At 37.6% G+C, this 27,334-nt stretch overlaps 1 protein-coding gene across 2 annotated transcripts in view; it reads right to left on the bottom strand.

The window, feature by feature from the left end:
- ARHGAP24 (Rho GTPase activating protein 24) overlaps positions 1-26,590 on the bottom strand; it is a 505,735-nt gene extending 479,145 nt beyond the window's left edge. Inside the window, exon 1 of one of the 2 annotated variants that reach the window (XM_032633271.1) lies at positions 26,329-26,590. The gene's annotated coding sequence lies outside the window, so the exon portion shown is untranslated. The remainder of the gene's footprint in view (positions 1-26,328) is intronic. The other variant, XM_032633274.1, reaches the window with a different exon arrangement.
- Between the last annotated feature and the right edge of the window lie 744 nt (positions 26,591-27,334).

Here is a 27,334-nt window from a genome sequence, read left to right as displayed (position 1 = left end):
TATTGAAAGTGTACATCACAGAAAAACATTCCTTGAAAGCCATAATTTAAGAATGGAAGATCACTCCTGTAACCTTCAAAATAAACCACTCAATTCTGCATGTCTTTCTCTGAAGATGGTATTGCCCATTTTTTAAAGTTAGCATTTTTAATGCACTATTTTCCTTAATAATGATCTTACCCTTATCACCTCCAAATTATTATCTTTGGGTATATTTGATTCTGGAAAATATTTTTATGCCTTCCCCAACTGCTTTACATATGAGGACTCGCATGAGCAATGTGAAGGTATATTTTAATCGAGATATGCTTTCTATACAATGGAAAAACTCAATCCTCAGGCCATATATCTAAAAACTTCAAAAATCTGAATCAATGCCCATTACCTAAGAATCGCAAAAAACCACAAATTAATAGTGCTGAAAAGGCAAAAGAGATGTGAAAACGTTAAAAGATTCATGGACTTATACACATCAATTTTCTTCATCAGCAAAGACTTCAAGCTTCTCCTCAAAGTTTAATCAGAATTTGGACACTTTTCTAATTAGAGTGGCTATCTGCATTTTCAGGTAGATGGAAAATAGAAATACAGAAGTTGGCAAGGGTAGGGACCTCCCATTCATTCTTTGATTCATTTATTAAACAATGGTTTATTGAATATTTCTATGCAATGATATAACTTCAAAGATGAATAAGAACCTGCCCCAAGCTGAGTACTAGTGAAATCTTGGATTTGTATAGTACGTTATGGTTTATCAAGTACTTTCACTTACTATGTGAACATCTCTAACAACCCTGGGAAACAGGAGCTATTTTTACTTCTTTAGGTCAGAAAATGGAACCATAAAATGTCTGTTGCTACCAAAATCTCGTAATGCTCATTCCCCTTACTGTTTCTTTGGTTATTTTCTTTCTTCTGAAGGAGAATGCTCTCATTTATTCATTCAGCTATTGATATCCTTCATAAATATAACTGAATACCCCCTATGTGCCAGGAACCAAAGGTTTTGGGATGGGGAAGGTGAAATAAATGGAATCGCTATCCTCAAGGAGATCACATCTTAGTGAGTAAAAAGGCAAATAAACAGTTTTAGAAAAGTGATCAATGATCCAAAAGAAAGCTCAATGTGTCAATGTACAGATCTTCGAGAGCTCCTTCCCCCAGACCGTGCAAATCTGACTATCCAAGCTCAAGTCCCACCTTTACCATATAGCTTTTACACAACCTCAGTTCACATTTGTTTGGTGGTCCCCTAAATTCCCAAACAATTAGAATCTACCAAATTTAGTCCTTTATTATATATGTCACTTTATATTACCAATTTTAAAAATATGCTTCTTACTTAGCTTACCAGATTTCTAAGTTCCACATGGGCAAGGACAAAGTCTCACAGGCTTATGTATTTCATTCTGAGGCCATGAGCATTCTATATCTGAGTTGATTATTCATAAATATTTGTTTGATTTATGCATTATGTAATATATTTGGAACAAGGTATTTCACTTAGCTAATTTTGACTAAGATAAAGTTCTTTGAAAGTTGTGAGAAGGAAAAATGAAATAAAACGATTTTGGTAAACATTTATTCAGTCCTCCCTTTAAATATTCCTAGTTGTTTTAGTGAGTTGATACCTATATATTAGGTTGGCATTAACACCATTTTGTCAATAATCTGTATTCTGAGTCACAAAGTAGTCAAATTACTTTCTAAGGTCATAAAAGAATTTATTGTCATAACCCAATAATATACTTGAGCTATGGGATTAAAATAAATGCCATGGAACACTGGAGTTCTCAGTACCCAATACTATGGATTTTCAGGGTTGTCATAAATATCTGTATCAATGTTGTCTCACAGAAATATAATGGAAACCACATATAAAATTTTCTACTATCTACATTAAAAAATGTATTTTAACCTAACATAGCCAAAAATTTATCATTTCAACATATAAACAATATTTTTAAAATTATATTTTATTTTCTTTTTACTAGGTCCTAGAAATCCACTCTGTATTTTTACTTATAGCATTCTCAATTTGGAGGCTAAATTGTTATCAGAAATACTTGATTGGTATTAGGTTTCATAAAACTTACAATTTAAAAAATAGATTCCCAGAACCAAGTTATTCCAAAAAATACTTAATTTTTTCAATGATTCAAAAATACTTAACTTTTTAAATTTAAACATGTTAATAAAAATTAAATAAAATTAGAAGCAAATTAAAAACTCAGTTCCTCAGTAGTACTAGACCCATTATAAATGCTCAAGAGCTGTAACTACCATATGGAACAGCACAGACCTAGATCAATTTCTATTCACATTGCTTCTTCAGCAATAATATTTAAGCCATATATTTTTTTATTTTATTTTGGTTTGTCCTTTTTTATTGAATGGAGTCCTCCTCTAAGAGATGATAATGGGAGACAGTCTTAGTAGCTAATGCAATGAATGAAAAGGCCATTCCTGGGTGGGAACTAGGTGAGAACTCTCTTTAGTTGGACCCCTTTAGAATGCTCCTTAATGTTTTAATGGCTTCAAATATGTAGACCTTGAGTCATCATGACAGACAAGAAGAAAAGAGGGAGTGAAAGAGTGATAAAGGCTTTCTAGTCTTACAAGTGCTTCACTCCCACTTAAGGCCATGTGGGTACATGTTAATGAGAGTATCTGCTATCTTCTGAATGATTCTAAAGCAGAGCATTTCATTAATATTAAATTCAAATATAACCTTGATTACAAAGCTATAGGCTTGAAAACCTAATAGATACACTGAACATTTAATTTGCATCCTATCTTGATGGCTTTTTTAGTCAAGTCAACTTAGAAGGCTACTGATTCATTTTAAAAATGCTGCCCTTACCAACATATATGTTGATATATTCTTCCAAATATTGGTGTTGGTATGTATTCTAACTCTAAAACAATAGATCTGATTTAACTTAGAAGTCATTCTGAGCAAGATCTACTAGGTGATAACACTATACTAAGAACAGTTAAACAAACAATAACAGGGTGATTATAAATAAGAATAAGCGGTGGAATAAGTGTGAGGAACTTAACTGCAAGGTTTCTACTCTGACCACATGAATGACACTAGTTAATCTAGTTAAATTCTAAGTTGCCTGAAGCAAATAAAAGAAAAAATAAATGTATCACAATATTTGAAAAGAATTACTTCTTAATGATTTGTTCTTTTGCTCTTAGAGATAGCTTTCACTTTCTTAGAAATGTGGATAAGTGCCTATTATTTATACATAGCTGCATTTTGGTTTTTATAGAAGGACCATAGTAGGGGGAAGATTTTTTAGTAAATATTCAACTTTGGTGTACAGTAGACTCACTTGAGGAATTTGTTAGAATGTAGATTTCAGGGTCCTTTCCCAAAGATTTTAATTCTTCTCTAGGTTTTGGAAGAGAAAGACTCTTTTGCTCTCTTTACTCTCTTGTGCCCAGGATAGCATATCAGGCCTGTGGATTTCCCCACTTTGGGGAGGGGTTCTCACCTTCAAAAGGCAGTTCAGCAAGACGTTCTGTCCAGAAATGAGGCAGAACGAGAATCACTCTGTTTGAGGGCTCTCTCCCTTTTCCCATTAATAAAACTGAAAATTTTACAATATCCAAGTAAACAGGTATTAAGAAAAGAAAAACACAAGTCATTTGGGCTGCTTTCTGTCTAGTGTTGGGTTAAGAAGCAAGGTTGTTTCTGCAAAACTTGAGTGAGGCCTGCCCAGCTCACTAGGGTACAAGTCACGTCAAAATTTGGTACTGAGAGCCAATCCAGGTGTCAAAGATGGCCATTATTTTACTGTGTCCTCAGTTCCCCTGGAGTAGGTGTCTGGATGAGATTCAAGATGTTAGTCACCTTTGACACATTAACACTGATTCTTTGCAACAAGTATTTAGTTTCCTCACAAAAATCTCCTTGTTCCTGTCACCAAAGAAAAGAAAATAAACTACTAGCCTGCCTCATAGTTTGTGCATTTATTTGACTTGGATGAAAGGACTGCACACTTTTCCTTAACCGACTTAAAAGAAAAAGGAACTCAACCATAACTACCTCTTGTTTTATTTAGATTAGAAATTTAAAAGGTGGAGAAGGGAACCAAATGCTAGGGAGACCCAAGTGTGTGGCAAAACTGGTGTGTCTGGAGACTGCTACAACAGTACAAGTGAAAAGTTAGGAATACAGTGTCGCGTTTCTTAATTTAGTGTAGAGGAACTGATTTTCCAAACATACTGACGATCAGTAGCAGTGGGCAACAGGATAACAATACATTTTGCATTTATACAGTCATTACTAAGTGACTTCTCTCCTCCAATTAGTCTTTGTAAAATCTCTAAGAAGTATTTTTCTCCAGAATTTAACATAAGTAGAAGTTATTTTCCCAAAGTTGCACATATGACTGACAGAGTTGAGACATGAAACAATATTTTTAGGCTTCACAAAAGCACATGATTTAATGCCCTTATTGAGCTATTCAGAAATGGATGGGGCAAAGTGAGACTTAGTTACTAATATCTGTGACTAATATGTTCAGTTGGTTTGGGTCTTTCCAACCCACTTCTTACTAACCTCCTTCAGTTAATTAGTCACTAAGTTTAGTCATTTTAACCTTTTCATAATTCTTTTTTTTTTTTTTTTGCGCTACACAGGCCTCTCACTGTTGTGGCCTCTCCCATTGAGGAGCACAGGCTCCGGACGCGCAGGCTCAACAGCCGTGGCTCTTGCGCCCAGCCGCTCCATGGCATGCGGGATTTTCCCAGACCGGGGCACAAACCCGTGTCCCCTGCATCGGCAGGCGGACTCTCAACCACTGTGCCACCAGGGAAGCCCTAACCTTTTCATAATTCTTGACTCCATTCCTTCCTCTTTATCAGTAGTGTCCAAATTCATCCTAAAATGGACATTTACCAAACATCTCCTAATATTCTCATCACAATATTGTTTCTTTGTACATGGATTTCCCTCTGCCTGAAATGACTTCTTTCCTTCCTTGTCCACTTGTAAACTTCAGAAAATTCTTTCCTTCTTTCTTTATCCATAAAGTTCATACTCCTCCCTCAATATTCTTTTGGGAGGATCTTCTCAGGAAGGGTAGACTTTCACCAAAAACATTTGGGTAGTATCAATTTCCCAAAAGGTTTTCAACTTATAACCAAACTATGGAAGCTAATGTTTATAGCTAGGAATCTGCAAAACTCTCATGAAAATATGACACAAATTATAAACCATGGAGCACCTGAGGCTGTGCTTTTTTATCATTACAACTAAATATAACCTGGAGCTTAAGGATGTTTGTCTTCACATTGTTGCATGGCCATTTTTATTAATAGGTTGTTGAACTTTATCCTTGTGATTCAAACATGTCCAAAATGACATGACATACACTTGTGATCAAAAGGTGATCAGTAAATCATGCAAAAGATTATAATTTTCTCAAAAGCCAGAGGGGAAATAGACTTCTTCAAGGAAGGAGTTCTTTACTTTAGGTTATGAAAAGTAAACAAATAAACATTCCCACCATACCAAGGATTCCCATGTTTAAATCAACAGTGACTGTAATGAACCTATTTCTGCTGCTGTTGGCCCTGTCACATGGTGATACTCTCAAGCTGTTACTGTTTTACAACTGCTAAACCAGAAAGGCACATGCAACCGAAAGCTTTCCTAGATCTCTGCAAAGGATGACAATAGCATATCAATGACTCTCTTACTAAAGCTCAGTAAATAAACACCTTCCTTTACATGGTTCCCAGCAACTCTAATATTTTTTAATTAATTATTTTATTTATTTATTTTATTTTTGGCTGCATTGCATCTTCGTTGCTGAGCATGGACTTTCTCTAGTTGTGGCGAGCAAGGGCTACTCTGTTGTGGTGCGTGGGCTTCTCATTGCGGTGGCTTCTCTTGTTGCAGAGCACGGGCTCTAGGCGCGCGGGCTTCAGTAGTTGTGGCTCTCAGGCTCTAGAGCGCAGGCTCAGTAGTTGTGGCGCACGGGCTTAGTTGTTCCGCTGCATGGGGGATCTTCCCGGACCAGGGCTCTAACCTGTGTCCCATGTATTGGCAGGCGGATTCTTAACCACTGCACCACCAGAGAAGCCCCCCAGTAACTCTAAACATGCACCTTCATAAGCCAAGAAGTTACAAGAATGTCAGCATTTGTATAAAAGTAAACAGAACTTTGTAACCACTAAGTGTGACTAATGGTGGGAAATGCAGTCACTAAAAGAAAGAGTTCACTGTGCTATTTAAGATAAAAGGTTAAAATCTCACACCAAGAATAACAGTAGTCTAACTACTTCATTCATTCCCCAGGGTTTGGAAGCTATATAATCAAAATGAGATGCAAACATATATACAATAAATGGTAGTAGTGACAGATTAAAATTTTCTTTCTCTAACCGAGAGACATAATGCCAACACTCACAAATTACAGCTAAGGAAAGAAACCCAAGCACTGGCTCACTATCATACCTCTATCTAGGCGTCAGAAATGCTTGCGACACACATTATGTTATAGGGCACTAAATTCCAACACACTATTAAGAATAGATATCCTAAAAGAAATCACTTTGCCCTCATATATATTAATTCTTGATTAATAACAATAAATATTTTCTGTACCTGTTACTTGATTTGGGCTAGTCTCCTCTTTTTAGCATTTCCTATCCTTCCCCCCACCCCTTCTAGCTCCCTTCCCTTTTTACTGAAACACAGAAACAAAGCAGAAAAAGAGATTGCTACACTCTGTAGTTTGCAGGTCTCATCTTTCAGAAAGACAAAATTGTTTGTCAGGTTGGAGTGTCTATTTTTGGCTTAGGTCACTCCTTATCTTGGGTCTTTTCATGAAATTTTGTCTTATTGTACTCAATAAGACAGACTGTTTTCTGTTAATTTATTCATATGTCAGAGACTAATCGATATTAAAGAGATTAAGATGGTAAAAACATAGAGTATTATCATTTACTCTTTAATAGTCATTTCCTCTTTTGCTTCATCCTCATGTAATGTCTAGTCTTGACTCTTTGTAATGCAAAATAGCTATTTCTTCTCTTTATTGTACATAATATATATCTTAAATACCCACATATCTACGCTTCTAGAAAATGCAGGTATGATGAGACCCAAAGAGAGGCAAGGTAAACAAATAATAACAACAATAGCAATAACATTTATTGAGTGCTTGCTATGTGCCAGGAATGCTTCTAAGCACTGTATATCTCTTAGCTCATTTAAACTTCACGACCGCATAAAGCTCTCTGTTTTGTTCTTATTTCAGAGAAGAAACTAAAGCCAATAGAGATTAAGTACCTTGACCAAGAACCACATAGGTGGTAGAATAATGATAAGAACCTGAGTAATCAACCCAGAACCTGTGTACTGTGAGCTGCTATAATATGCGGTTTTCAAAAAAAAGGAGAGAATTTAAAGTGCAGATGATGAAAGTTCCACTCCATATGGAGGAAATGTAAATGTGCCACATCCTCAAAGAAAATGGAACAAACATTTCTATGAATACTAGAAAAGGAATATTATTTGTGTTGTAAATCCCACCGAAAGTTAAATGGGCTTTTTAAAAGGGTTGGGGGCTGAGGGGGAGAAGCCTGAAGAGCAGGTGTTAACTGGGATTCAGTAGTACCACAGCCATTTAAGGTTTGTCTAACATATGACCAAATGCCCTGGACTTCTGTAGTTTGTTTGTCTAGGGTTTTGTTTCCTTGCCTTCTTACTTTTCTAGCAAATGAAAGCTGTGATACATAACTACAGTAACAAAAGCTCTGTGTGAAAGAAAAAGTTCTCCTTGTCTCTTTGAATATCTCTTACGAAGACTTGGTTAGGAAAGACATAATATTTTCAGTGATGTTAGAAATGGAGAGTGAGGTTACAAAATTGTACATAATCTCCACCTTTACAAGCAGAGGCTGAGTCAGTTCTTCATGAAAACTTAAAGAATCAGGGAATGTGGAGTCGAGAACATAATGAAAGAACCAGAACAATGAGAGTGAGAGTTAAAAAGGCTTGAAACAATACTATAAATAAACTATTGTTTATACTAGTTCCTAACCAAATTCTAGCAAAAGCTTTAAAATTTAATTAAAATATTCCAATAGAATAAGATGCAGCTTCCATGGGGTTTTACATTTTCCTAATTGTAAGCAGCATGCTGATCCAAATTCCACAACAGCCTGAAAACATATCAGAATTATGAAGCTTCCTTCTCATGTTGGTAACAAAGCAGGTATCAAATTAGTTTATTAAAAAAGCACATTGATCTATAGGTCACTTGCTTAAGTATGCAAATATTCAAATCAAGACAATATCTCCATAGTTTTCCTTGTAGGTCATAGTGTTTTGACTCTAAAGCTAAAGAAAATACAGTTTTACACAAATATTGTACTCTAGTTAGAAAATATGTTTCTCACAGAGATATGGATTAGCAATTCTGAAGTATTTTATGTGTATTTATGGATTGAGGAAATAAGTAAATATATTGTAGGAGAAAGGAGATACATTATTTTGTCAATGAGCACATCTAACACTTAGATCTTGGTTTCTAAATACCATTTTTCAACAAAAGAAATCTGGGCTCCTTGAATTGCTGATCCAAGGGCTGGATCAGAAAAAAGTATAAGATGAACTTGGAGAATCTTGTGGTAGCAGAAAATAATAAGTGTTCTAACAATGATGATAATATGAAGAAAGGACACAGGAGCCAACTTGAAGATTGGCCAAATGGCCAAATCTGGACAATTTGAGCAACAAAATAAATACAAGTTGTAATGGATTAAAACTCATAGATTGAAACAAATACCCAGGAGTCCATATTAATTGAATAAGGTGTAGAAGAAATGATAAAATAGAAAATCACCATTTGGAAAATACCACAGTGACAATTGTTTCAATAAGGAATCATCAATGAATGCTAAAATTTGTGGTTGAAAGTAGGATGAAAACCTGGTCATTTACATAGTCTCAAGGTATCTCCCCACAAGATGCTTACTAATTACAATAAAAGGAAACTAGCAACTTAACAACAGAAAAACCTGGCAGACCTCAATTGAGAAATCAAAGTTAACATCATTAGTAATTAGACATCTTGACATCACATGTTTCCTGATATGAAGAGCATAGCATCATTCTATGGTACTTTTGTCAAAAATGCATAATCTGAATTTAATCATGAGAAAACATCAGAAAACCCAAGTTGAGGGACTCCAAAATAACTGGTCACTACTCTTCAAAAGTGTCAGGATCATGTAGGGTAAAGAAAGATTGAGGAACTGTCCCAAATTGGAGGAGACTAATAGACATGACAACTAAATATATATGTGATTCCTGTTGTATTCTGGTCCAGAAAAAGGACATTGGTGGTGCAAAACAGTGGTACATCTATAGGTTAGTTACTAGTATTATGTCAAAGTTAATTTCCTGGTTCTGATATTTTTAAGATGCTAATATCTAGAAAAAGGTGATAAATGGCATTCGTTGTGCTACTTTTGCAAAATTTTATATGTCTGAAATTATGTCAAAGCTAACATTTGCACCATGAACTGCTTTCAGCTACGTTATTTCATTTGACCATTATCCCGTTTCACAAAATATTTGTAGTGACTTGCCACTGCTAGTGAATATCAGAACTGACTCTCAAATCCAGAGTGTTTTGAACCAAGAACCAAAGTAATATTTGCCACATCAGCTGCTTATCTGGTTTTACATTTCTATGAAACCTTTCTTGGTGTGGGAAGAGAAAGGAGGAGTTAATAATAATACGTATACAACAGTTTGTTCAAGTATTTTGGGACAAAGTGGAATATTTAGTGCGTGGACTCATTCAAATTGAACAGAAACAATGATCAATCCAGTACATCCCCAAAAATGTGTAACTGAAGAAGATAGGGGGCCAGATAAATACCATGAACAATAATAATGAGAAGCAATATGGGAAGAAAATAGGAAACTGATATGACAAAGCTCTAGGGTAATAAAGAGATAAAGCAAAGAAAGAAATAAATTAAAGGGAATCAAAATGGAAGAAAGAGTAAAGAAAGAAAGTGGTTAGAGAAAGGATAGAAGCAAAACACTGAACTTCAAAGAGGAAAAGGCCTGCCACTCTGAATTAGAATGGAAGTGACCCGGGCATTGATGTGGTGGCTGACTCATAGCTGCCACCTGCTCAATACAGTTTCAAATCCATTAGAATTCATAACATGAAGCAGCTGAAACTGCTGCTATGAGAACTTAAAGTTAAGTCTAAGAGAACTTAAGGTTAATTCTTCTGAGATGGCATCACAGGCATCCAGAGGCACTGAAGCAGTCATCATATGACAAAGTCTGGGGTCTCCTGGTTGACGATATATTCTAGCCAGCATCTTCCTTGAACCAAGAGGAAGCAAGTATAGATTCATGGCAAAAGTCTAGATGAAAAACACTGGCTCCAAGACCCCAATAAGTACCTAATTCACTCTGAACCCCTCTCTGGACCTCTGCCCAGCATCACCGCTCTCTTCAGTCTGGTTTTTACACAGCCACGTGGGTGTGAACATACTCCAGGAGTCCTGGTGATTTCTAGATAACACTTGAGCTGAAATAGAGCCTAGCTGACTTAATACGGACAAGAGAAAAAGTCACAGAACAGTAAGTGACAATTAGCAGAAGAGACTAGTTTCCATTACCTACTTTCGTAGTCATAATTTCTGAGTCTGATATGTAAAGTCACACACAAAAATTAGCAGAAGAAATGAAAGAGAACAAAACCGCTATTTTCTTAAAGGCTCACTTTAAATGGAAGAAATTACTATACTAGCCATCAATGAACTAAAAAATAAACAATTACAATCCAGAAATGGTCATTAATTATGAAAAAGTTATCAAGTTAAAATTAGTCTAAGAAAGCATTATTTTGGGGTGATAAATTGCAAGACATTTAATATCATGCCAGATTTAGTCATAACTTTGAAGAGAATAAAGAAGATAATAAGATAATTGATCAACCCAGAATACCAAATTTTGTACTAACCCTTATAAATACCACTTATTTACATACTATTTATTATACCAAGTGAAAAAAGTCACCCGTGCTTAAATATCAGAAAAGTGTTAAACTAAACAGATCTATTAATAAAAGGGATATTGGAGTCTGCAGAAAGAAGCACTTGTGTTGGACTAAAAAGAGAAAGATTAGAAAATCTGAGACTCAATATCATATCAGATGGTCTCTATGGGGAAAAATTCAGTAATAAATTATATAATAATGAAGGCTTTTATGATATCATGCCATTCAAGTTCTTTTCTGAAAAATTTTTTCAAATAAGCTATCAAATACTAGTTAATAACACTTATTACCACAAGAAAACTGCTACCCTCATAGACCTCCGGAGGTAAGTACATCAATACATTCGTCTAATAAGAGCTGAGCTGCCAGGTTAGTAACTTTCCAAAAGCTGCCAAACAGACATTCTATGGCTAAACTGTTTACTACAGTTCTTAGCTGTCAAAAAAATAAAGGTGCTTCTCTGCCTCTGATTAAAATCAATAACAGCACCAAATTGGGCATTTCAGAAAGCAGGCAGGTAGATAGGTTCCTGTGTGAACTTACTCTAGAGAGAATTCTCTGGGAACTTAACAATGGAATAACAGGAAATTGCAAGGTAAAGGAACTACCAACTCAAGAAAAAGTCAGCTAATACCTTTGTTTCAAATCAAAGCTCAGATTTAAGATAAAAGTTTAACCTGGTCCTTTGGAAATAACAAGTTACCAGAGGCCTTTGCTGCCTGCCCTCAAGTCTGTAAACACAGTCCTAATTATTCTGGTTACAATTTATGGCTCAACATTGGTATCAGGAATCAATCTCAAATCTCTTAAGCAGTCACAGGATCTGTTCCCTGACAGTATTTACCAACAGCAGCACCAGCTGTAACTCAGCACATCCCATGGTCCTAGGAAATATCACCAGCAATTTCAGCACTTTCCACCTTAACATCACACATGTATTTATTAATTCTCTCCCCTCTCCCTCCCTCTCTCTCTCTCTCTCTTTCTCTCCACCTCCTCTCCACCTCCACCTGCTCCAGGCTCATGGTAATATGACCTTTACATATTATTCTTTCTGAGTTATTTTAGCATTTCACATTAATAATAAAGCTCATAAATGATATCATACACAAGTTGCTTGGCATTTCCATAAAACAGTTCAATATAATTTTATTTCCTTAATGGCTCTTTCTAAGACATTAAGAAAATGTTTATTACTTCAAACAAACAGAAAACAGCAATAAAAATATAGGCCACTATTATTATTGCTATGCATTTGCTCAGTGTGATTTGCTAAACAAATAAGGACTAACCCTCATAAAGCTACTAGTATCCTATTCTTGCTTGAAAATAAAAATATTAGAAGCCGAGTCCCAAAGTGACACCATTGAGCTGCCTGCAAACGTCTGAAGGAAGACTAAGCATTTAGTATTTTCTCTTTTGTGACATCGAAGTAACCCCACTTTTCTGAGATAGCAGCATACACTTTTCAGAACTGCCTGCAAAGGTGCCCAGAGCCACGTGATCTGGCATCCCACAGCTCAGTGGCACAAAGGTCTCACCTTGTTCCCGAGGAGGAGTCCCTCTCAACCAGCTGAGCTATGTGCCGCATGGCACAGGCTCTATTCGTCCTCCCGTGTTTCCGAAAGGACTCCCTCAGAGCCTTCAAGCTCCAGTCCCAGCCTTATGTCAGGGAAGCTAAGGATACTCCCTGGAATGTTCCACAAATTAAACAGTAGAGGATGGGACCGCAAACAGAGAGAGAATAAAAGCACTGTACAAAAAGAACTCTCCCTGTTTCTCAGAGTTACACAGCAGTTACCATTAGCCAAAGCCTCTTTTTCCCCCTCCTCCATTCTCTCACTCACCTTCAATGATTATTTGGCCTGTCGAGGCAGTGCTTAAGGAGATTAACCTGTTTTGTTTTTTTTTTAATTTTTGTTTTTGTTTTCTGCATGAAATCTCTTAGCTGGTAATATACCATCAGGCTTGTTTCTTTGTTTTTCAGGAATATGAAAACATAAAATAAGCGAACAGTGTACAATTATAGTGTGGTTTGAAGACTGAACTGAATGAAAATCTACAGTGTATTGAGAATATTCATATTAAATGGATTCAGTATCATTAATATTATTACAAGGAATTAGATTAAAAATGTATTACCAAAACAGAATGTATTACACCTTGATTTTAATATGGTAATTTTTCAGCTGCCTTTAGGGTTACTCTGGACTCAGTAAGAATGCTTTTTAAAACGTTACAGATTCACTTGCTCTTTTCTCAGCCATAATTCCTCACCTAATCGATAGAACACAGAAAATCATGAGTGACTCTTCACAGTTTTGCCAGATGGTACTTAACTAGTACCCTTCTAGTTGCACAGCAGAGGAGGTAATTCATTATATGCAGTGGATGCCATAGGCTAGCATTTGTGTTTAATTGTCTCAGGGAACTCACAGTGAGAAAGACCTCTGAAAAATGGGACAGTGGGGTAGAAAAACAAAAAATCAAGAGTCTAGTTTGCCTTTTCCTGACTCAGTATTCTGGGGCAAATCACCTAGATCATTTGGACTCATTTCCTGTATTAAAAGATTGCGATAAGATGGTTATAGCTATTTTCTAAGTGGGCTTTTGTCCCAATGTCCAATGAATTCATTCTAAGAGGAATGTAGCATGTAATTTATAATTCGTTAATTGTGGAGGCCCAATATAGATAATTAACATGAAAGACTACCCAAAAGAATTTTTTTTTAATTCTGTAATTTCAATCCTATCTTGAAATCTAAATTTTTACCAAATTTATAGGAAAAGTTACACATTTCAATTTCACCTCCCTTTCCCCCTTCTCCTGCAGAGGTATTAAGGCCCAAACTCACCAAAGAAGCAAGAAGCAGGGGTTCCCTTTCACTCCTGGAAAATACCAAGTTGGCTTTGATTTGCTAGACAACAGTTTTACCCATACAACACCTTTTATCCTCACAGTATCTGAGAGCTGAATATAAGCAGTAGTTTAAAAATATACACAGTAATAAACCAAGGACTTGACAAACACAAGAAGATGGAAGAGAGAAAAGCATTTTAAGAAAATGATCCTGTAATTTAAATGATTCCAAAGCAAAGTTTATGTCAAATTTGAAAACATTACCAGAGTTCTTGAGAAGGCCCTGGATGAGGCACTCTTGCTGAATGGGCTCGATCCTTAATCTGACCCAGAATATACAAGGCCAACTCAGTGCAGGAGGAGGCCAGAGGAGAAACAGGAAGTATTCATGTCATTTACCATCATGTATAAAGCTGTTAAGCAAGTGATATTTCTTATCATAGAGAATCAAATCTGTGTATCGAATGCCTTCATCAAGGCATTATTTGAACACAAGAAATGTCTCGTTCCATTGAATGGCAACTTCTGTAAGTGATTTCATTAAAAATACGGCTGTCATGCGGAAACTAGTAATTTCATACTCAAAGGGACTATTCCTAGTATGCCTTCAAGTTATATTTGCACCCTGTACTAACAGAGCTGAGATTTTGCTGCTTTTCTTACTGCATAGTCAATATATAGTGCAGAGAGCTGGAGGCTGTTCTCCCCCATGCACCATAAACACCAGTTGTCATCTAAGAATAGATAGTGTTTGCATTTGTGTTACTGAAACAGCAGAAAGTATATGATGACTTCATTTCCCAGATGACTTCATAAAATATGGTGTTAAAACTCAATCTTTTAACTTTATTTGCTGGTTTGCAATGGACATGTTTTTGGCATTTGGGGAAAGAAAATTCTTTGTAGTGAGGGACTGTCACACACATTGCAAGACATAGGACATTCTTGACCCCTGGGCACTGACTGCCTGCCAGTAGCTTCACCCAATCACTGTTATGACCAAAATACCCTCATGCATTTTCAAAAGGCTCTTAGTGAATGGCATCACCCATGACCCCAAACCCACAGCTGATGAAAACTAGCCCATTGGCACAAGGAAAGGTCAGGCTAAACTTTATCATGTAATCTACAGACTTCCAGATCCTCACTCCTCTATAAAGTCAAACATCCAAATTTCAGAGCTCTGTCAATTACACACATAGCCACACTCTTATCAAAATTGTTCAAAAGGAACACTACTATGTAGCCACAGAGACTTTTTCAAAGCTGGAACAATCTTAGAAAGTATTAACTCGAGCACCTTTATTTTATAGATAAGGAGACTAAAGTCCAGAAAAATGAAATGATTTGCCTGAGTTCACAGATGCTAATTAATACCAGAAGCAGGATCAGAGCCCACCTCCTACTTCCTTTCCCTTCCACTCTTCCCGAGCCATAGGTTACAAAGTAAAGAAGGATATTTCGAAACATCTCTCCAGCCATTGTTTAAATATAAAATTTTGGGCTTCCCTGGTGGCACAGTGGTTGAGAGCACGGGTTCGTGCCCTGGTCCGGGAAGATCCCACATGCCGCAGAGCGGCTGGGCCCGTGAGCCATGGCCGCTGAGACTGCGCGTCCGGAGCCTGTGCTCCGCAACGGGAGAGGCTACAACAGTAAGAGGCCCGCGTACCGCAAAAAATATATATATATAAAATTTTACCTGTGGTGAACCAGAAGGTTGACTTTCTTACACCTGAAACTCTTTTTTTTCTGACAATTCTGTCCTGAATAATATTTTCGCACACCACTAAGAACTTACTTTTAGAAAAGTTAATATGTACCTATTGAAAAGCTGTTTTTTTAAAAATCCAAGGTAATACTCTTTTTAAAAAAATGGAAAAGTCCTCAAGTCTTTTCTAGTGAATCTGGATGCTGTATTTTCAAAAGAATTGTTTTAAGTCTTAAATACACCCTCTGACCAAAAACCAAATACAACAGTAAAACACAATAATGAACAAAGGCTAGTCAATGTAATATTGCCTGCTCTCTCTTTAAAGTAATGACATACAGTCCCTAAATATCTTAAAAACATTCATTGTTTTCACTAATGGGAAAAAACAACCCAGTATAAAAATTTATGGCTTCCGTTTTTCCCAAAATGTTTTTTTTTTTGTTGTTTACCATCAGTATTAGTGTTGCATTAACTATCAGTAGACTGCCAATTTCTTGTCTGCATGTGCTTTTCAAAATAAATATCTCAATTAGTAAAATACTGAATGCAGGTTTTTATGAGTTCCTAATTCCCAGTTTTACAGCTGTTCAGGCATCTGGACTATTATCATTAAAATGTTTCAAATTGAACACAACTTAGATATTCAGGGCTCTGGGCTATGCACAAAGAATGTTAAACTTTTATCTTGTAGTTCTAGAAGAAAGTACAGGATCTAACTACTCAATGTCCTTCTAGATATAAAGTAATTGACTTCTGTGGGATTCACGCACCTGCACCACAAGCAGGCAGCATAGAAAAAATAGGAGAGAAGACTACACAAAACTAAAGTCACATGACACAAAACAGCATTTTGTGGAGAATTAACATCTTTAGTCAATGTAAGACAACATATACTTTTAACCACTCAAGTCATTTAGATATACCCTTACCTAATTTTATCATGATTTCCAAGTGCCATTTTTGAATAGGTAATGGTCCTTAATTACCTGGAGGCCTTGTTAAAGACTCAAATGGCTGGGCCCAGGTGGGTCTCAGTAATTTGCATTTCTAACAAGTTCCCAGGTGAAATTGATGCTGTTGGTCTTGGGACCACACTCTGAACTGCTACTCTAAAGGATTTAAAAAATACTTTATCTTGACAGTTATCAATAATAAGAAGCACATTTTTCGTTTTTACCCAGTGTGAGGTGCATACACACACACTAAAATTTAAAAAAGGAAGTTAAAACATGAAACAGTTCTTACTTTTACTATATATAATGAGCACTGATTTTTTTCTATTCCATTCCATCCTATTCTATCCCTTTTCATTTAAAAGGAAACACTGGTCATGAACCACTGATTTGATTTTATGACCACTGATAGAGTAAGACCTATAGTTTGAAAAATACTGCTCAGGAAACCCATGTTCATCATTTAATTTAAAAATAACTGTTGACATGTATTGACACTTACCAGATGCTAGATAGCCTTCAAGTCTCTTTGCACGCTCACTTCATAAACTAAAAACCCATAACAAGGGCTTCCCTGGTGGTGCAGTGGTTGAGAGTCCGCCTGGCCATGCAGGGGACACGGGTTCGTGCCCCGGTCCGGGAAGATCCCACATACTGTGGAGCGGCTGGGCCCGTGAGCCATGGCCGCTGAGCCTGCGCGTCCGGAGCCTGTGCTCCGCAACGGGAGAGGCTACAACAGTGAGAGGCTCGTGTACCGCAAAAAAAAAAAAAAACCATAACAATACTATGGAGTAGGTATTATTAAATGCCCATTTTCACAGAGAGGAAATCTGTGGTTCAAGGAGGTTAATACAATTTGCCCCAGGTCACAGGGCTTGTGTGTATCAGAGCCAGGTTGGAACATAGGTCTAATTCCTGAGTATAATGATAAAGTATGGCATAATATCTCACAGTAAGATATTTTACTTTTGAATCCCAGATCTACCACTTAGTGGCTGTGTGACTTCGGTAAATTACTGACTCCCCAAGTTTCCGTTTTCCCATCTATAAAAGAGAGATGATAATAGGTCCTACTGATATGGGAGCTCGAGGATTAAAGGAGATAACCCAGGACAGAAGTTTGGCATAACTAGCACATAGTAAGTCTTCAATAATTGTTACCTATTGTTAGACACAGAAACTGACTCTTATTTGTCACATCATACGATGCCTCACTTCCCTTGCCTTCTAGTTTCCAGTACTATCTCCGAATTTGCCTTTTCTCCTGATTCCTTGGCTTCTGACACTTATTATCCTGTGACCTTGCTTCTCCCCTTCTCCCACCCATCCTCCTCCAGCAGCTCCATCTGTTGTGCGGGAGTTCTCAGGGCTCCTCACCCAGATAATTCCTTGGTAATCTCCACCTGTTTCTAGGCACCAAAATTCAAGCCTCCCCGCAGAACCTCCCAACTTGAGCCTAACCCCATAGACACAGAAAAGTTATTCCATGATGAAAGTGTGAGTTGTTACCAAAGTATGAAATCTCTAATCAGCAAATGACAAATGTGAGAGGGCTAGTCCTTCTGTATACCCATAGATGCCTTTGTATAAAATTGTTGGCACTGCCCTTGACCATTTCACAGTAACAATTAAACCATAATGGGATACAAAAACCAAAACGGAATTCTGAAGTTGGTACTCATGTGGTTAAATCCTAGTTTTATGCAATTAGGTGCAACAAGATAACATCAGGCTCCTTTGACTCCCCTAGCTCATCTTTTATTGCTAGAAGTTTCTTCACATAAGAAAATTTAAAACCAGATATTCACAACACAATAAAACAATCAAAGATGACACCTCAAGGAGGCTGGAGAACTTTTTTCTCTAGGTATCTTTACAGATAGGACTGAGATGCACTCCAACAGTTTCTGTGATAAATGCTCCTTTCTTGAGAAAGATTAGCTTTGAAATTACTTTCCCTATTGCCCATTTCATTTCTGTATGCCCAGTGAGTACTGCCACCACTAACTCCACTTTTCTCCCCTTCTCGGTTGCTACCCCCAGAGAAATAACCCTTTCCTTCTATATTTTAGCTTTTTCTTTTCTTATTTTTTAATTGAGGTATAGTCAATTTATGATTTTATATTAGTTTCAGGTTTACAACATAGTGAACTCAATATTTTCATAGATTATACTCCATTTAAAGTTATTATAAAATATTGGCTATATTCACCATGCTGTACATTGCATCCTCATATCTTATTTTATACCTAGTAGTTTGTACCTCTTGATCCTCTTCCCCTTTCTGTCCCCACTCCTGCTCCCCCAGTGGTAAACACTAGTTTGTTCTCTTTGAGTCTGTTTCTGTTTTGTTATATTCTTTCATTTGTTTTATTTGTTTAGATTCCACATATAAGTGAAAACATACAGTATTTGTCTTTCTCTGTCTAACTTACTTCAGTAAGCAAAATACCCTCCAGGTCTATCCATGTTGTTGCAAATGGCAAAATCTCATTCTTTATTAATGGTTCCATTGTGTATATACTCCACATCTTCTTTATCCATTCATCTGTTGATGGACACCTAGGTTGCTTCCATATCTTGACTATTGTAAATAATGCTGCTATGAACATTGTGGTACATATATCTTTTCGTATTAATGTTTTTATTTTCTTCAAATACATACCCAGGTATATAAAGAGCTCATACAACTCAATATAAAAAATGATAAAATGATTAAATGAGCAGAAGACCTAAGTAGACATTTTTCCAAAGAAGACATTCAGATGGCCAACAGGCACATGAAAAGATGCTGAACATCACTAATCATCAGGGAAATGCAAATCAAAACCATAATGAGATATCACCTCACATCAGTCAGAATGGCTATCATAAAAAAAATAACAAATAATAAATGTTGGTGAGGATATGGAGAAAAGGGAACCCTAGTACACTGTTGGTGGGAATGTAAGTTGGTAAAGCCACTATGGAAAACAATATGGAGGTTCCTGGGGAAAAAAAGAAAAAAAATTTTATTTATTTACTTCAGCTTTTTGAGTTGGGTCTCTAGTCCTCAGCTCTAGGACCACCTGCCCCCTTCTCTCTCTGCCACCTCCAACTGTTGCTCACAGTGTTCCTGTGGCACACTTAATGGTGGATATAAACTTGGTTTACTGTAATACAGTGCACTGTTCATGAAAATAGAAGGGCTGCATCTTTATAGTCATCTTTTTACTATAATTTGATGCACCCAATATTAAAAGTACTGACATATAAAACTTCTCATAAGCCGTTTTGCTTAAAAAAAAGAAGCTCACCCCTTACCTGGGGTTTCCTGGGATCATTTCACAAATAAATTACTTGCACTTGGGGCAAACGTCTGAGAATTAAACAATAAGTATAGATCATTGTAGTTTCATGGACCATATCTTTGCTGTTCACCTTTCACCAGAAATAAAGCCTGGTCAAGCCAATCACTATAGATTGATTCAGTTACCAGCCTATAGTAGAGGGAGCTTCTTTTCTCATGAGAGAACCCTAATGGTGGTAATCCATCCCAGGGACCTCAACTTACTGGCACCAGAATGTCATCTAAAAGACCTGCAGGAGAACTTCAAGGCCAGTTCCTGGAGGCCATATTGGGACCAGGGTCTATACTATATGTCAGACTCATTGAAACACAGATTATCATTCTAAAATTAATACTGAAGAGAAGAGCACTGAGAGGAGGTGACATATTAGAAATAACAGGGCATTTGGATTCAGATAGATTTGTTTTTCTCAACTCCGTATGCCTTATTAACTATAATGTCTTGAGTAAGTTTTACCTCTTTGAGCCTAAACTTCCTTATACAGTGGGAATAATATACCTTAATTAGATATAATATAGTTTACTTCTAGAATTATTAATTATTTCCAACTATTTATAGAATTAGAAGTAGTGTGTGTTAAAAAAAAATCTCATGGAGTGCTTGGTATGGGCTGGCCAAAAAGTTCGTTCGGGTTTTTCGTAAGACAGTACGAAAAACCCGAACGAACTTTTTGGCCAACCCAATACCCAGTAGGTACTTAATTCATTAGAGTGCTTATTATTATGAAAGTCTATGTGACTTAAAGAGAGAGAAAAACTCAGGACAAAATGAGAGTTATTTCCCCTCAGGAAATTTGAAAAATTACTATCTTTTCTGAGGACTCAATTTGATGGGCAGAATACAGCACTAATTACAGATCCTAATTATGACTTTAGCCTCAATTTACTGATAGATTTCATTTGTAGGAAAAAGAAAGTTTTCTCTTCTGCTTCTCAGAGATATTCCTGAGGGTACTCTTCTATACGTTTATGATATGCATATTGAAAAGAACTCACATGTTTGGTCTTAAGTAACTACTTTCAAAATTACTCGGATATGATTTTCTTTCTAAGGTTTTCAAGAAATGTAAATTTGAGGCAAGGCCATTTTATCTATCAGGGAGTATAAAATCAGTACCTAGAATGTTTCAAGGAACCACAAAAAATAACCTGGAAAAATTATTGGCTCTGAAATACTAAAGCTACAAAATAGAATTTTATAAGTATTTAACTACATGTCTTAAAAAAGTAAAAAAAAAAAAAAAAAAAGAAGGTAATTCAGCCTATTTCCATAATGGATTTGAGTTAACTTTTAACTTAGTTAAAAGGTAGGGGTATGTTAAGTGCATTAAAGTAAGGCTAAAAGGATGCAAACCATGTCATTAGAAAACCTCAACAAGGGTACAACTGTGCATCAAATTTAGTTCTGAGTTTCTTGGGTGACAAGCCAAAATGAGAAACATGGTGATTTTTAGCCTCTTTTCTTCTAAGAAAAGAAACAACACTAGTTATCAGAAGAGACACACTTTTTTGCGGGCCTCTCACTGTTGTAGCCTCTCCCGTTGCGGAGCACAGGCTGCGGATGCGCAGGCTCAGCGGCCATGGCTCACGGGCCTAGCTGCCCCGTGGCATGTGGGATCTTCCCGGACCGGGGCACGAACCCGTGTCCCCTGCATTGGCAGGAGGACTCTCAACCACTGAGCCACCAGAGAAGCCCGAGACACACTTTTAAAAAGGTTAAAGGCAAAGATGAATTTATAGAGATCTTTATATAAGGAATATTGAAATACATAACAAAAAGTGCCAAGATGTTTTCCATGGAGCCCATCTCTTTTCTATTGACTCCCAGTAAAAAATAAAAAGTATTATATTAAAGCATAGTGAATGAAGACAATGTAACAAAAAGGAGTTATAATATGATTAGGATAGTTAAATTTCCAGTCATATAATCTGATAAAAATAGAGAACATGGAAGATTTAGAAAGCTGAGTAGACTATTACTCTTAAATATCAATGGTTGCTCTTCCAGTCTTCTCAGACGTACTATATAAAGAGGAACTTGAGCAAATTGAACTATATATGGTCCCTGGATAGTGCCTGAAACATAAGTATTATGCATTCTTTATTGACAAATTATCCACATGCTAAACGGCAGTTATGCAAGTGACAAAAGTATCACCGCCTTGAAAATGAAATAAGCCCATTTGTATTTTGGCTCAAAGCGAGTGTAACCCTCACCTCCCTTCTACAGGTTAGGTAGCAGCAATAACTGCAGACAAAAACAATTTTTTTTCAAGAAGCAACTTTGAGTGTAAACGCTCAAATGAGATGAAAACAAAACCAATATAGTAAAAAAGAGTCAGTAAAACGAAAGTAGGTGCCCTTCCAAATTTCCTCCTCTCCTTCCACCTCCACATTCCCCTTTAGTTAAATCTGATTCCCTCAAGCACTAGCGCTCAAGATAATTATTAAATAGCCAAAATTAGTATTTCTATTTTGTTTTATTAATTAAGATTATTGCCCATTTCACAGGCAACAGAATCCATTATTAGTCCTCACAGCTAAATCCAGGACCTCCCACTGGGATCTGGCAGATTACAGATTTTACAGTATAATATAAAAAACAATTGTGGAAGATGTATACCTATTCTAACTGTTTCTACTCTCTTTAAACTCAAGTGTATTTTGTAATTTCAAAAAGGAAAAATGGTTCCACACTAGATTTTCTTTTGTTTTGCTTTTACTTTAGAATAGCAAAAGCACAAAATTTCATCTATTCTAGGAGTTAAATAGGCTTGTGTGGGCTGGTCTGGAAAGTGAATTATGTTTGGTAGCACTGTCACTTTTGGAAAGTGAACCCTGAGTCCAAACAGACATTTTTGAAATGAACTTTGGGGAAATAACTACCTGCATACATTGGAGTCCACCACTGCTTTTTTTCATTCATAACTTTGCTTGCTCATTCACTTAGGAAACATTAACAGATGCTGACTATGTTTCAGACACTGTGCTAAGCACTAGATGCAGGTGGTTCCCTCACCACCAATACTCTCATTAAGGAACTCACTGTAGTGGATTGGGGGTTGCATAAAAATAATTATTCACAGTATGTTTAAAACATCATGGAAGCAGATAAGATGAAATGATTAATTCTTCCTGCACAGAATTGGGTAAGTCTTCTAAAGGAAGTTCCACTTGAAGTGAACCACCAATAATCAAGAGGGGCTTTCCAGGCAGAGGGCATTCCAGGAGAATGAAACCCAGGAGCAAGATATCAGAAGTATGAAGAGTGAGAAGCCTTTGTGTAGGAAGACAAAACTAAAAAGGAAGGACTTTGAAGAGCTTTTAGTTGCTATACTAAAGCGTTTAAAGTTACTTTTATAGATCTTTGGGATGTATCAAAGGTTTTAGAACAAGGGACTTATACAATTAGATCTGCACTTTATAAAGATTAATTGTGGCAATGCCACGGTAGAATGGAGATGCTGCTTAAAAGCACACATGTACATAGTAACCTCTGAAAACTGAACACTCTTTGAGTCTTCATCACAATAATCCCTGCACTTCCAAATGTGCTTTTACTTAGCTGCTGAAACCATCATAATCTTGTAAAGTTTGAGTTCATATAGCAAAGACAGATGGGTTACCATTGCAAGACTCAATATGAAGTTCCAACTCTGCACATGAAGAGCATTAACTTCATGACTAAGTTGCCTATTTGCGACTTTAATTTTAAATACCTTTCTCCATCTGGGAGAAATATTAATCCTTTAACCACAAGTTTAAGTGTAAACAGGCATCTTTTTATTTTAAATCTCTTCTGCTTTTTTCCTCAGTAAAGTGTGATCAAGATAGAATGGATACCTCAGGTTCTCATTATCATCAAGCTTCTCCACACTCATGTATGACCAATTGGGTGGCTGTCCTTCCTTACTGGGCTCCAAGCTGAGGCTCTACCCACCTCCCCCATCTTATCTTTCCAAGGCATTCGGCTTTACCAAACGTTGAAACAAGGCAGAAAGAAGGAATCAGCATTACATAAGCTCAACTCATGGGAAAAGAACCCTTCAACACTGGCCAGAAAAATCACAGGAGAATAAGCACAAGTAACAAAGACGGTCCTACAGCACTGCAAACGCTAAGAACAGTAACCAAATGCATGGCCTGGACTTTGCAGTGGCACCACCTACTTTCAGCCTTGAGAAACCAACCTGGACACTGACAGAGCCAGAGAGAAAACACACTTCAATGGGCCAGTAGGTCACAGCAAAACTATTCAGGGCACTGTTGGTAAACAACAACTAGGCTTTGACCAAGACAGCAAAATAAACAGACTCAAACTACTCAGTACCACCTGCTGCACATTCCTTGCCCTTCCTGCCCCACCACACCCCTGCTTCCCTAAACCCACACCCTCACCCTAGAGAGCCCAAGATCACACAGTAAATAAAACCATAAGGATGAAAGTTTTCAGAGCTTTGGCCATTGCTACCCTGAGCAAAACCTGAAAGGATTTCACTGAAAATTTCAGTCCAGAACACTTCCTTCCCACTTTTACACTTAAATCTATACTCTTGTCTGGAAGGGTACATTGCTAATTGTTCTGCAGTGATTATTTTTCTTGAGAACACAATTCTTCCCCACTTACTCAAGTCTTTATTTTCAAAATTGTTCAGATTCACTGTATATACAGCCCAGAAGAACATAACTGAGAAACCATCCTCCTCTCAAAACCAAGCCCCTGAGATTAAGTAATAAAACCAAATAACACAGTTGAAAGCCAAGGACAGACTGAGTTTCAACAGCCTTTCACATGTAGAAAGGATTACAGATTCTCCTTCCTTTCATCACTCTAGTTGTGTATTCCTTACATACACCTCAAACTAAATTCCAGATCTGAAAAAGTTCACAAGTTTTCCCTTATTCCCACATAAAGGTCTTCCACCAAGAACATACCTCCTCTGAATGGAAGGAGGATTTTATTTATTTTAAGGTTTTGCCAATATCTCAGTCCTCCAAGATGTCTAAGGTGAATTCTCTGACAACTCAGTAATGGCTCTAAAGAGAACAGATTTCTTGACTTGCTACCTGAAGGTCAGGCACTCAGGGAAGACAAAAAGGGGAATTGTATCATTGGGCTCTCTTAGAGGTTGAACTATCCCCAGAGAAGAGGAAGTATTAAGAAATTTAAAAGGGAGAGTGAGATCTTAACAAGTCTAACATGGGCTTTATATTTGTTTTCTGGCTTTTTCTAATATACTAATTCTGTGTGTTTTATGTTTTATGATGCCTAGCTTAATACCAACATCCATTCTTGCCCTTAAGGGTTGGTTTTGAGTTCTAATTAGAATCAGGGGACAGCTTGTTTGTATTTAATCTGTCTGTCCATCTTCTCAGTAATTGAGTAAAGCTTTTACCTCTACTGTAAGTATTGCTGGGTTTCAATTGATTTGTCCTACTTAGCAGACACAGCAACACATATTGTTTTGCTTATGGATAAGCAGACACTTTACAACTTTTATATTTCAAATACCCAGCATAATTTATTTTTTTCCTCATTTTAGAAAGAGGTGAAATAATAATGTCTTGCTACGTTTAAGAAATAAAAGAGTAATTTAATATAAACTATGAGGGATGCAGAAATAGCTTGGAAATGATATTTTAAATGAATTAATATATGCATAGACTACAAGGGAGTCTGAGCTCCCTATTACTAGCTGGTATTGAAAACCTAACATCTCTAAGGAATCCAGAGTAATATTCTCCCCCTTTCTACTTGGGGATTTGTACAATAAACATTTTTAAAATGAGAAGTATTTTTTAAATTAGAACATATTACATATTTATCTTCAAAAGAGGTTGGATACCTCCTCGAAAAGTTACTCTTTAAAAAATCTAAACAAAATCTTTTGGGTGGCTTAAAATTCACCAAAGATTCCCTAACGCTTTGTTTACAATGAAAGTGTTGTTATTAAAACATACCTCTGTATGCCTGTTATCTAGGAAACTCTTATAATACCGATATAAGACACCAGCAGAAACAAGCAGCGGGGAAAGGGAGGATAGATACTAAGGGAAGTGTATTGCACAGAGTTTTCAATCCCCTCTATTTTTAAGCCTAGAAGCGCGAACCACCAGCTTGCGTTGTTTTTATCCATTTAAAAATAATAAAGGAGTATTGTTTCCCATCATCTACACACGCGCGTATGCACGCGCACACACACACACACACACACACACACACACACACACTGCACCAGCACGGGATTCCTGCGATCCCCCCCCCGCCCCCTGCAGCCCCCGCCCCTGTCGCAGGCAGCTGTGCCCGCAGCCCCCACGCGCAGGCGAGGCCACGTCCCAGCCTCCCGCGGTGGCGCCGGAGCACACCCCACACACACACACCCCGCGGCGTCACCTACCCTCCTCGGAGCGCACGACAGACGGGGGACGGCGACTGCTCCGAAGAAAAAGGCCCCCAGGACAAGCCGGGGGAAAAAAGGAAAAGAAAAAAGGGGGAGAGCAGCCTCCTTACTTCCCACAATAAGGGGAAGTGTTGTGCCCCATGCACTTGGTAGCTCCGCAGCTGTAGTTTTGGAAGAAATACGCGGCGGCAGAAGGAGCTGCGGCTGGGGTGGAAATTGTGGGTGTTTTCCCCCCAGCCGCCTGTGCCTCGATCCTCCCCGGTCCCCGCTGCAGGCTTGACAGCTCCCCTGGCCTTTGAGACCCTCCGAAGCCCCGCCGGTTTCCACCCGGAGCTGGACTGAGTTGCCACATGCACTTGAGAAATCCTAGCAGTTGCGCAAAGAAGAGTCCCAGAAGTTAGAAAGAGTGACTGTGTGTGAATGTGTAAATGTACAGTACAAGAGGCTGGAACAACTGAGCCGGGCCAACCCTCAGACGCAGCCCTGGGTTTCAGATTTCATTTGGCAACTGGCAGCTTCAGAAGATTCAAGCCGCACTACTGGGGAGGCTGGGAGGAGCCCTGTCCTCGCCCAGCGCCTCACTGCTCGTTTATCTCAGAGCCTGAGTGACTGCCGGGCGCCTGGCTCCCCAACGGCCAGGCAGAGCCCTGCCTCGGTCTCCCCGCAGCTGGCATCACTCGTTTTAATTCGTTTTATTTCATGTACATCATAGACACACATTGATCACAGATCTGTGGCTGTGGGTGTGGAAAAGAATGGAGAAACCATGTCTCCTGCCCCCTAGAAACTCTGCATTTCTTTGACCATCCCCCCCTCCCTACACACAAGGTTTTACTTGCTTCCCTCAGCTATCTATGTAAAATCTTATTTCTCCAATCAGAATTACCTGGGTCATTAAACCTGTATTCCTAGAAATGTTTATTTAGATGGATGCCCTTTAGTTAGATCTTTAGAGGAATTCGAAGCATAATTACTTCCTTATCATGGTTTAAGAGCTCTCAAA

This window comes from Phocoena sinus, chromosome 5 (assembly GCF_008692025.1).
Source record: "Phocoena sinus isolate mPhoSin1 chromosome 5, mPhoSin1.pri, whole genome shotgun sequence".
NCBI lineage: Eukaryota > Metazoa > Chordata > Mammalia > Artiodactyla > Phocoenidae > Phocoena > Phocoena sinus.
This window is presented reverse-complemented; position numbering and strand designations above follow the sequence as displayed.